General features: G+C 31.2%; 1 long non-coding RNA gene across 1 annotated transcript; it reads left to right on the top strand.

The window, feature by feature from the left end:
* Nucleotides 1-6567: 6567 nt before the first annotated feature.
* Nucleotides 6568-7295, top strand: LOC113786335 (uncharacterized). The gene is made up of 2 exons (XR_003472614.2): nucleotides 6568-6704; nucleotides 6794-7295. It is a non-coding gene; the product is annotated as an uncharacterized lncRNA (long non-coding RNA).
* Nucleotides 7296-8168: the final 873 nt, after the last annotated feature.

The raw sequence follows: 8168 nt of genomic DNA, 5'->3' as shown, positions 1-8168 counted from the left end.
TTAGCCTATTTGGGAAGACTAGCTTGGAGGGTCCAATGCTTTTTAATTCATAGTAGTTGAATTAGTGTATTACAGCCTTATGAATGAGGGAATTGGATGTAGCCAAGTTAGTTGTGAACCAGGATAAATCTATGTGTCAAATTATTTATGCTTTCATTGTTTTCTACCTCTAAATCCGATTGCTTCTTATCCAAGTAATTCATAAAAACCAACCAGCTGTCGTCAAATTTGTCAAACACAATTCAACCCCCCCTTCTCGTATTTGCACTTTCACATATCGAATTTAGAAGTAATTAATTCACAGACGACCATATTCTTAAATTGTATCAATCAAGGTTATTCTTAGTGAAGATCTTTGTTGACCAACCTACAAAAAGATACGATTTAGAGTTAAAGACCGAAAAATAAACAAAAGCAAACTCACAAACTAAAAAATCCTAAAAACCAATGATATTTAGAAAACCTCCAGACCTAAATATTTTCTAATCTTTTATAGTTTAAGGTTTTAATTTCTAGCAAGCACTCGCTCAAAGTAAAATATTCTAAGTGTTGTAGTGTGAAAAAATCATTGTATCTCATCTATTTAGTAGAAGCAAAACCAATTCAGTTTTAATCTCTAGTAACTCATGCCAACAATGTCTTTAGTTTGCCTCTAGCAATATATGGATATAAGGTTGTGTACATAAGACTTTACTTATAGGGTCAATATGTGGTTTGCCTCAAAAAGTCTGCAGGGTTAGTTGTTGTTGTAATTCAAGTTTTGAATTAGTGGATAAATCTTGCTTTCTGAGGGGACTGGACGTAGCAACCAAGTTTTTGGTGAACCAATAAAAAATTTGGTGTGTTATATTTTACTTATGCATTACTTATTTTTTTGTTGCCTATGATCCTTTAAACTAGTTAAGTCATCAGAACCAGAATTAGTTTAAGAATTCAAAAAAACAATTAAATTTAGATAGACACAATTCGACCCCCTTTTCGTGTTTAGTCACCTTTAATTAGTATTAGAGCTCGGTCTTAAGGTTGAGCATGTTTCAGTGTTTGAGGAAAGATCTAAGGATTCAATATGTTTGGATTTGGTGAAGAAGATACTGGAGGAAACATCAACAGACCACCTCTGTTTTATGGAGAATGTTTTGAGTACTGGAAGGACATGATGCAGAGTTTCTTTATTTCACAAGATTATGAACTTTGGGACTTTGTGGAAGATGGTGATACTGCACCAACAAAAGACTTTGGTACTAAAATTCCAAATATGAAGATGGATGTTGATCAGAAGAAGATGTATGAGATGCATCATATGTCCAGAACATTCATGATAAATATAATCACTTTCATGTTAAGAAGATCCTAATAAGTCTTCCAAGAAAGTGGAGACCTAAGATCACTACCATTTAAGAAGCAAATGATCTGAATACTTATAAATTAGAGGAATTAATTAGCTACCTCAAATCTCATGAGATTGAGATCGCAGAGGATGAGCCCAAGAAGAAGAAGAAGATTTTGACTCTAAAGTCCAAACAAAAGAAAGCTTTACAAGCAACAATTGAATTAGAGAATGAATCAAATGATCAAAATGAAGATTCAGAGGAAGATGAGCTTCCCTTCATATCCAGAAGAATTCATAGGATGTGGCAGAACAAGAGGAAATATTTTCCTTATAAAGGTTCCAAGCAGTCCAATAGAGGAAAATGATGAAAAATATGATAAGAAAAACATAATATGTTATGGATTTAATGAACTTGGACATGTCAAGTCATAATGTCCTAATCTGGAGAAAGCGAAATTTTAGAAGAATGATTTAAAGTCCAATAAGAAAGTTATGATGGCCATATGGGATGACTCTAATGAATCCTCTGATGAATCCTCTGATGATGAAGAACAAGCCAATATGGCTCTGATGGGTGACGTTGATTTTGAATCTAGAAGTGAGTGTGTAGATGAAGAAATAAAGGTACTTTCTGATTTGACTCGTAGTGAATTGATTATTGTTGTTAATGATTTTCTAAATAAAAATCACTTTAAAATTGAGAGCTCTCAGAAAAGCAAATGAAAATTTAACTAAAAAAGTTGACAGCCTTAAAAATGACTTTGCTTAACTCATAAAGGAAAATTTAATTATGCAAAACAACTATGTCTCCAAACCATCATAAGATAATATATGCAACTTTGACAAATATAAAGTAGCTTTTGAAAATTTTCTTGCTAATAGTTTAGAAAAAAAGTAAGTTTGCCTCTACGATTTATGGTAGAAATGGAAAAAGCGGAATAAGATTTGAAGAACCACTAAGTGAACCAAAGTCCACTCCCTCTAATATTTTATGTACTTTAGCTCTAAGAAAGATCACTCGTAAAAATCTTGTTTTATGCTAACCACATGGAAAGACAGAAAACCTTTCAAGGCTAACAAACTAGGACCCAACCTAATGTGAGTACCCAAAGATAAAATTGTCTATGTTGCATATGTTCTTAGTATCCAAGTTGAAACAACAATCATGGTACCTGGACAGTGGATGCTCGCGACATATGACAGGAGAATGGTCTATGTTCCAAGACCTAACTTTGATCAACAAAGGCTGAATGACTTTTGGAGGAAAGCAAAAATGTCTGATCATTGGACATGGCACAACTGGTAAAAATTCTTTTAACTTCTATAATTAATGTACTATTAGTAAAGGGACTAAAATATAACCTACTTAGCATAAGTCAATTACGTGATAGTGGTTATCGCATTGTCATTTCAAAAAAGTCATGTAGAGCTTTAAGTCAAAATGATGGTTTTGTTCTATTTACTAGCCAGAGGCAAGGGAACTTTTATAAAACAAACCTTTTTAACTTAACAGAATAAAAGGTCATATGCTTTGTGTATGTGAGCGATGAGAAAATGATTTGGTACAAGAGATTATTATATCATGCCAATTATATCATGCCAATTTGAGGTTAATCTCAAAATTAAACAATTTCCAACTTGTTAGAGGCTTGCCAAATCTCAAGTTCAAATCCGAAATCCTTTGCTAGGCCTGTCAAGTAGGGAAATAGACTAAGATTTCTTTTGCATCAAAGAATATTGTTTCCACAAGCAGAGCTTTGGAGCTTCTGCACTTTGAACTTTTTGGTCCAGTTAAATATATGGACAAGTCATTGTTGATGATTATGTTAGACGGACATAAGTTAAGTTCCTTAAACACAAGGATAAGTCTCATAAGGTGTTCACTATCTTTTGCAAACAAGTGCAAAATGAGAAGAAATTCTCTCATAAGGTGTTCACTATCTTTTGCAAACAAGTGCAAAATGATCACGCTGGAGAGTTTGAGAACAAACTCTATGATTAATCATTAGTAAGTTAAGTCATACGCCATTGACCACAAGCGACGTCCTACTTGCTCTTCCCTTACTAGTTTCTCCTTTTACTAAAGAAATTCAGTCATCTCGACGTGAAACTATATTTCTCCTTTACTAAAGAAATTTGTCAAAATACGTATATGATTAATCAAAATACTCTTATTATCCTCTTATGATCGAATTTGCCTCTTTCTTACTTGACTTCTTAAACTTGTGTAAATTCTTATCATTATTCTAAGCTCTTCTTACTTGATTGAATTTTCATTTCTTTATCACTTGAGAATTTTTTGCTTTCGTCACTACTATCCTCCAACCCATCCTTTAAGTCCTTGCATGATGAGGCCAATAAAGCTATGTTTTTCCTATCCTTTTTCTTTTGCTTTTATTTATGTTGAGCCAAATTTAGAAGCTCTTGTTCATGTTTTTATAGTTTCCCCAATAATGTGGAGATTTTCATTGTTGCAAGCTTCCTTGACTCACTAAATGTGGTAACCTTTGATAGTAATTCCCTGCTTAGACATCTCAATCCTTGTTTGTCAAACCCTCATTTGTTATAGTTTTTCCTAAACCATCCAAATGGTTCACAATGTGTGTGAACCATTTCTACATGTCAACAATAGTTTCTCCTTTTTCATGTGAAATTGTTCAAACTCTTTTATTAAGGTATTGATTTTAGATCGATTCACTTCATTAGTACCCTCATTGGTGACTTTTAAAGTTTCCCACATAGCTTGTGCAGAGATGATAATGTTTCTAGCTTTCCAATCGGATTGCACTTTCTTTTAATCTAAGTCGGTCTAATCTAATTCCGATTTGTTGATAGACATCCCATCTTTAATGATGTTTTGCGCAAAAGCCTCATTTTCGATTACCTTCCACACTTCCATAAAATAAGACATGATATATATTTGCATTTTTTCTTTCCAATATGCGTAACACTGTCTCTTAAAAATGAGTGTCCTGTTGTAATCCCCTTTACATATCGTAAAAGCCCTAAGAAAACCAATTCTTGAGTCTAAGTTTGCATACCACTTGTTAGTCGATATGGCACCGAAATACGTGAGGGTTTTGACCCTTTTCGTAGGAAAACGTGATTTTAAAAAGATATTGATCCATCTACAAGTAATTATCAAGAATTTTACAAGAGACATTCGTCCGAGTTCCAAAATAGCAATTTAGATTAAAAAAAAAAGCTATGAACAAATCAATTGAAAAATTAATTGAAAGGAAATTCAATTAATTTTGAAATTGAGTAAACTAAGAATTAATTAACTTTATGTAACGCTCGGATTAATGAGGTAATATTTTTTTTTTAAAACAAAACATTTATTAGAAATCTTTTTAAATAAATTAATCAACAGCGCGTTTACAAGGAAAACGAAAGCTATCCAATCAAATAATTTTATTTCAAATGTAAATTTACATCAATTTAAATACAACGACAAGGTTTCAAAATTGACAACCCAACCACCCCTAAGTTGATAATTGTTAGTGCAAAAGTGTTTTAGCTACAATCATTTGGTTGATGTTTTGATGCACAACAATAAATAAATAAAAAGCAATTATCCCCTAATTGTATATGTTGAGTGTGTAGATTAAGTTAGAAGACAAAGAGTTATATTAATAACTACCTATTTTAATGTACCATATGTTACAAGTAAATTAGAGATAATAATTTGAATGTCTTAAAAACAAAAAATATTATCACCTAATAAAAAAGTAAATATGCCTACTATAATGGAGCAAGTCGTAATATAACAAAAGAAGTATTCCATTAAGTAGTTCAAAGACAAGTGTTACAAAACATGCATTATAAGATATATCTTCTGATGATTGGATGAAGACAAAAGAATCCAAGACATCTATTATGCTCTACATTCTAAGTTTGGTGACACACGCCTCTAATGTTGCAAGTTTCGGTTGACTCTGGTAATGAGAGCGACGTTGTGGTCTTAGTTGCCACTATAAATGCAAACAATGCCTTGGTTCAGTTGCCTTTGATGACTACAGATATATTCTATTCCAGTTAACTTTGATGAATGCAAATATGTTTTGAATCGTCTGCCTCCAATGACTACAATCTGCATCTGATCGTCTGTATTTGATGAATTCAACAAGCATATGTTTTCTACCTGTGATATGCCTAACAAGCAAGTGATTGCATCTACCTCTAATTACATCTAGCGTTTAATCGTTTGACTCTGAATTATTATGTATCGTCCGATAAAAGTCAATGTTTTGAAGAAGTCAAAGCTCTTATGAAAGTCAATGATCTGATAAATTCATTGCTCCGAGAAAACAAAGTTTTACGCATCCTCTGATGAACATCCTGAATTTGCTACTTGTCTAAAATTAAATAAGACATGATCTAATCATAATATCCTTTACTTCCTCGTCTTCATACGAAGATATGCAAAATTGTTCATAAAGATATATATGGATCCATATTAAAAACCGATCTTCCTTAAATAGTGATTGAAGATTTCTAAAGGTAATATTCTCAATGGGCACTTCTTATTTTTATTTAAGAAGAAATCACTCAGTCCATTAAAGAGTGTGAGAGAAGTAAAAAAATATTGTTGTAGATGATAAGAGGAAATATATTGTTCTCAGCAAATGAATAGTAAATAGTGTATTCGTTCAGACAAACATGTTCAAAATATTTTATTAAAGGATCTGGACACTTAGAAAATACGTTATAAATTGTTCTCACATACACTTTGTTATCATTAAAACAAAAATTAAAAGATATTATTCTTTAAATCAACTTAGTTCTAACATTTTAATGTCTCTTGTACTCTTTTCTTTGGAAAACGGAGGCTTATCAGACCTCACCTCTATGGAAGGTTGCACCTTGTTGCACCTTGTAAGAGGGTCTAATCTACTCATTGTGTGGTGATTTTTCATAATGCTAATGCTAAAATTGTTTCACATAAATATAGTCATTGTTATATTAAAGATGGTAAAAACTTGATTTTAAAAATTCTATTATTTTAAAAAATTTAAATGAAGGAATTTATGAAAAATAAATGTGAAAACTTTTAAAATAAAAAATCATCGGAATCAATTTTTTTATCTGTTTTAAAAAAAAATCAATTATATTTTTGGGTTAGAATTTCACAATTAAGATTCTAAAAAATGGAGATATATTACAAGATTTAAACTTAGTTTCTTTATGTTACAAAGTTAAACTTTTAGTACTCTACGGAGATTGCTGTGGGCCTAAGTGGTTTGGTTGAATCGGGACAGTGGTATATTAGAGGAAAAAGAAGGACTGTAAAGTGATAGGCACTGTCTCAAGTTATTAATTGTGTGACTTTGGACGGAGACTTCTAACGACTGTGATTGCTACTCTCTCTCGTGTAAGTCCACAAAATCCCATCCATTAATTAATTTGTTTCTTCAAAAGTTTATTAACCAAAATAGGGTTTAATTTGATCCTATACAATAGAAGGTGGAAATCGAGAGCTGGATTTGCGTACATGTGACTTTGGTAGATCGATAAGCATATTGTAAAATCACTACAAGTTGAATATAAGTGGCTCACATGCATTTATATATGATAAATATTTTCGGGTATAAATCACTGGTATTGATGGTGGTGCTGAGCATAGCACTTCTTGGTCTCCCACTAATGTTGCCACCGCTTCCTCCTCCTCCAACAATACTCATGTTCCTCCCCATTTTTATATTGTCTCTTCTCGTTGTCGAGGCTTTCTTAAATGTTCCCCAAACATGATGATGATGGTTCCCTCACTTGGATATAGTTTATAGCGTGGTTTTAAATTGCGAATTTTGAGGTTTTTGTAAGCGCAGCTACAATTTAAAATTATGGTATATAATATTTCTTTTTTATTTTGGATGTACACTGAAAAATAACATGTAGTTATTGTAATATTTATTATTTATTTATATATTTTAGCAGATACTTGAAATATAAGTAGTTTATCTTATATTATGTTTCTCTTTTTTTTTTTTCATTTTGATTTTTGTTGTAATTGCATACTCTTCCTAGAATTCGCCATGTAAAAGAATTAATAATCAGCAGGCTGGCTGGCCAGCTAGTAGTCAGCAGACTAGCTAGCCAACAATCAGTCAGTCGCCAGTCACTCAGTCACCAGGCCAATATTGAATAGAGAACTCCACCGCAAAAGGTTTCCTAATGTTTACATTTTTATTTGGAAAATTTTGGTTTAAGATATTCACAGTGAGTTAAAATCAGTCATATGTATTTTATTTGATTTTATTTTTTAAAATTTTAACTTTGACATAATTAGTTGAGGAGTACACCTAGTAGGTTTTAATTGATTTTGGATAATTTCTCCGATATTTTCAAATGCAATTTAGGCATTATCTTTTATTTAAGAAATTTGGTTCATATTAATTAATTAATAAAAAGGAATATAAATTATTAATATATTAGTACTGTATCCATTCTTAAATATATAACTCTCTTCAAATTTTTCAATTTTAACTTTTGTAAGATTCATTTCAATTTTTTAACTACTTTTTTTTTTACAAACTTGTTTTTAAGTGTATTATACTTTTTTTCGTTCTTTATAATATAATAAAGGCTACAATAAAATCATAAAGTAAATCTTTCTCTTCAATAATAAATAAGTAAAACATTTAAATTATCAACAAATTTAATAATACAAATTTAAGATACGCAATTGAATCCGATGAAATTTTTACATCTTAAACTAATGTTAATACGGGTTGTTTGATCTTGATTATCTTAATTAATACTAATACATTCTTCTTTTGTTCATATTTCAAAGCAAGAATTAATTTGTTGGATTTCGGAGGATTTAGAGACCAGCTTG

This window comes from Cicer arietinum, chromosome 4 (genome assembly GCF_000331145.2).
Source record: "Cicer arietinum cultivar CDC Frontier isolate Library 1 chromosome 4, Cicar.CDCFrontier_v2.0, whole genome shotgun sequence".
In the NCBI taxonomy this organism is placed as follows: domain Eukaryota; kingdom Viridiplantae; phylum Streptophyta; class Magnoliopsida; order Fabales; family Fabaceae; genus Cicer; species Cicer arietinum.
The sequence above is the reverse complement of the archived record's forward strand: the minus strand, read 5'-3'. Positions and strand labels throughout refer to the sequence as shown.